We start from the raw sequence: 4,677 nt of genomic DNA, 5'->3' as shown, positions 1-4,677 counted from the left end.
GAGAAGTACAAGTTGTCATGTCGAAAACGAGCTTTACAATGTTGGTGTGGGGGGGGGAGGGGGGGAGGATTGGGACTGGGGGGGAGGGGGGAGGCTGGGAAGGGATGTGAAGGATAAACAAAGGAGGAGGCTGCAATGCTTGATAAGAAATATACTCATTATCTTGCCCATGTAATTGTAACCCCTCTGTACAGTATTTTCACAATAAAAAATAAATAAAAATTTTAAAAAAGATTAATGTAAGCTCTCAATATTTGGCTAGCAGCAATGTCCGCTAAGGATGAGCCATGTATTTGTAAGTGCAGGTCACAAGATGGGGAAAAGTTAGGCTTTACAGTATCTTCAGCTCAAGAAAAATTACTGTGGGCTCATACCCCATGGAAAGAGAAATACATCTCACAAGCCCAAGGGAGCTTCAACTTCCTCTTGTGGTATGGCTGGAATGAAATATTGTTTCTGACCTTATTCTGTAAAGGAAGTTCCTGAATAAAATGTATCAATATGACATCTGTAGTTCTAGCTTCAGAAGGCTAAGATCTGAAAACTGAGGTTTGAAGCCAGCCCAGGTGGGAAAGCCTGTGAGACTCTTATCTCCAATTAACCTCCAGAAGTGGAGCTGTGGCTCTGGTGGTAAAGTGCTAGCCTTGAGCACAAAAACTCAGATGCAGCACCCAGGCCCTGACTTCAATCTCTAGGACCATCACACATTACAAATCCCTCCCACCCCATCCTGCATCCCCCATAAAACCCACAAAATGTCAATACACTTATATGTGTTATACAACAGCTTTAAATGATATCTTAAGTTTTCACTAAGTCAGATTTGACTTCTTACCAATTAATAGTACATACCTCAGCACAGGCTAGGTACTATGCTGATTGTTTTTGTATATATCATTTCATTTAATTCTTATGAATTTTTACCGATAGATATTATTTCATTTATGTATGTAAGTAAACTGCAGTTTTGTGAAAGTAAATGATTCACTTGACTAAATTAGTGGACAATCTAATCTAAGTTTCAAGCCTCAGTTCCAATTCCAGAGCTTGCTATATTAACCACCAACAAATACTGTGATGATTTGAGAGATAAGGTAAGAAAGCTCTTCTAAGCTACTGAGAAAAGCATAAGAAACATTAAGCTCCCCAACCCAATTTACCCTTCAAGTCCATGTAGCACTGACCTTTAGCTGCTTCTAGTCATAATGATTGCAAAATATATAAAAGAGGAAAAAATAACAGAAATGTCCTACTTTCTAAAATAATCATCCTTGAAGTATATCTACACTCTCCAAAAGGAAGTGGTTACTCATTGTTTGGAATTGTGACCAAGGCCAAAATGGCAACATGTTTTAACTTTCAGGAACAAAACTTTCAAAGTCAGACAATCAGTCTGGCACTAGCTAACATTAGTGGTAAAATACATGCTGTTTTTTTGTGTCAATGCAAAAAAGAATGCCTATTGGAGCAAAGGATCGATATCAAATATTGTGTGAAATGAATTTTCAAGTGAGGTACATCATGTGTTTGGGTACTTATGTGGGCATGAGTAATACCAAGAGCAAGAATAGGCACAACCACAAAAGATGTAATAATGACAATGCACGAATTGGTCCATCACAGAACTAATGGAAATATTGAAAAGGTCAGAGATCTGCTTCAATAATTGTCTTTAAGTCTTGAAACTAAGAACGAGGGTGGAATAATCCCATTTCTATGAAGAAGCTCACTTGTTCTGGAAAGAACCTAAAACAACACAAGGTTTCTTTAAAGATGTCAATGCATTCTGAGTGATGAATGAAAACAGGGAAGATTTGACATTTGTTTTGAACTTTCAAGGGAAGCTAGACAAAACAATGTGTTCTTGAGCAGAATAGTAACCAGGATGTCAAACAGCTTTTGTAGTATGATCAAGAAATGAAAGAGTTAGAATCTTTGAACACAAATTTTATTGTGCTAGAAACTTTAAAATGGGCGCAGAATTCAAGTACAAATGAGCACAAATGAGTTGGCTATTGCTAACTATCATGACATTGAACCTGTAGAACTCATCCCTCAAAAGCAGTATGCCACACTATTAGAGTGGGCATTCTGAATACCAGAGGAATTATATGATTGACTTCTTCAACAAGAAGAAGGTTGGCAAAACACTTTTGTGATTTTACCTGTGCCTTGATTTACCTAACAATTCCTGTGGCTTGATCATGGATATTTGGAATAGGGGAAATGTTAAAAATTCAACCTTGTTCTGACCTTGTCATTCCATGACCTTATTTGATTTCTTATTTAATTTCTTATGACTTTTTTCTAGAACACACATCTCTTATTTGATTTCCTAACTGACATTTCAGTCTTTCTGAGAGTAGTATCTGTGTTTCCTTTCCATGGGTTGTTTTAATATGTTTCCTTTAATATGACATTTCTGTTTGCTCATAGCACTCCCAGATTCTCTGCCTATTTCTTACCTTGCCCTCTATAATTGCCATTGCTATGTCTCTATTTGGTCTTCTGCAGGAGTGTGCTATATAATATATAGCCCCTTTTAAGGCTTATATACCAGCTCAGATAGCCTGTCTGACCCTCAGATACGGCCATCTCCAATTTGGCCCAAAGGCTTAGAGAATAAAGTGCTTGTAATTGTAAAAAACAATAAAGATTCTAACTTATTTGAATGATAACACTCAATATCCAACATTATTTGTTAGATCAGGCTCAATAAGACTTTTGGTCAATTATATAAGTCCATCCTTAAAACGTGAAAAATTAAACTCACCTGAGGAGAAAGCATGTGTCTAACGATTTAAGGAAAATAACTTTAAAAGAAGTTTCATTGACTTTTTTAAGCATTGTAGAACAAGTGTATGCTTTTCTAGGTGACTTCAGTGAAGGAAAAAAAATCTTTTATTTAGACATATATTTTTATTAGTTTTATCACTCAATGTCATTTATTACTTTAAAATTATTATGAAAAATGATACCTGTTTTGTTAAACACAAATCTTGATCAAACAAAAAATATATTATACTTAAAACTGACACCATACTCCCTGTGTCTTTATTGATATTTATATCGGCAGTGGGCTTGGAATATAGATAAAACTGGAAATTAAAAGTGAATTTGAGAAACCTATAGAGACTGAGAAGAGAAGGAAACAGAGATGGGTTAAAATTTGGAGGGTCTGGAGACCCTACAAGCAAGTTTTCTGTATAGTTTGCCCCTCTATTTGGTTTCTACTACAATTTATTTTTTATGTTTTTTATTGTAAAAATAGTGTACAGAGGGGTTACAGTTATATGAGTAAGGTAATGAGTACATGTCCTGAGTAAGGTAATGAGTACATGTCCTATCGAGCATTGTTACCTCCTCCTTTTTTTGTACCCTACCATCCCTTCCCTCCTCACCTCCCCAACTCCCCCCTCTCCTTCCAAGTTGTAAAGTTTGTTTTCTACATAGTGTCTTATACATCTCATTGTTACAGTGGGTCATCCTGTATCCTTGTTTCAGCATTTTGTTATTTCCCTTCTCCTCCCCAAATTCGAAAAATGTATATACAAGATGCGGGTTTGAATTACAAATCATTTGGCTGGAAGACTGTCCCTAGGCACTGTCATAGGAGTTCTACTTCCATACTTACTCTTCAGTCTTTCACTTGAATGTGATCAGTGCCACTTCCCTGAGAATAATGTTTCTTCTGCGCTTACTATGGTGGTGGTTTTGTATAGATAGGTTAACATGAATAGGCCTCCAATATTGAGATAGATGATGCTGGGAACCTTTCTTTAGACAAGGACTGAAGCCTATTTTGCCTTTTCTTATCCTAGACTTGCCCATTCCAAGTTTCCTTTCCCTCTATCCTGAGCAGCTGCTGAAGTACCAGCAAGCCATGTGACCAAAACAGTGAGGATTAATGTACAAATTGAAACTGCATCTCTTCTAATCTAGGATGACAGTTTGTACTTATCAGGTTAATGAGGATAATTTCTCTTTGGCTTGTACAGAGACATGAAAATTTAATCTGATTTTCTATTAATTACTCTGTCCAATCATTAACATAATGTTTTACTAAATAGAGAAAACCTAGTCACAATGCAGAGGCAAGTGTATCAACCGAAACACAGTAATAGAAAAGTATTGCCTTTTGATTTCAGCAAGGAAAGTGTATTACCACTGAGAGTAGGACGTGCACTTTGACATGTTTCTCACTATTAGTGATAGGATGCCCAGAGCCATTACACTGTCTGCAGTTCCCTCTTGGGAATGGCACACATTTGTAAGATGATTGGCAGAGGATCCGAGAGTACACTGTGATTTGGGAAACAGTAAAACTAATTGGACCACAAAGAGATTAAATAACATCTTGAGTGAGAGCAACATAATGCTTTATCAAACAAATGAAATAACTTCAGATGGCTCTTTTTCATTCATTTATTAGCAAGTATTCATTAAACAATTAATATTAAGAGCTGTGTTCAGTGCTGGGAAATGAAGTACTCAAACAAAGCTGACACAGATCCTATCTTTGTGAGGTTTATAGTGCTGGTAGGAAAATACATGTATATATTACAGATATATGATATATATATAATATATTTGTATAAATACAATATATTGTATAGATATTACATATTATGTATGTGTTATATACTATATAATATTAGAAACATTTATATGAAATAT

Source organism: Dipodomys ordii, unplaced genomic scaffold (assembly GCF_000151885.1).
Source record: "Dipodomys ordii isolate 6190 unplaced genomic scaffold, Dord_2.0 Scaffold38, whole genome shotgun sequence".
Classification (NCBI taxonomy): domain Eukaryota; kingdom Metazoa; phylum Chordata; class Mammalia; order Rodentia; family Heteromyidae; genus Dipodomys; species Dipodomys ordii.
Note: the sequence above shows the minus strand (reverse complement) of the source record.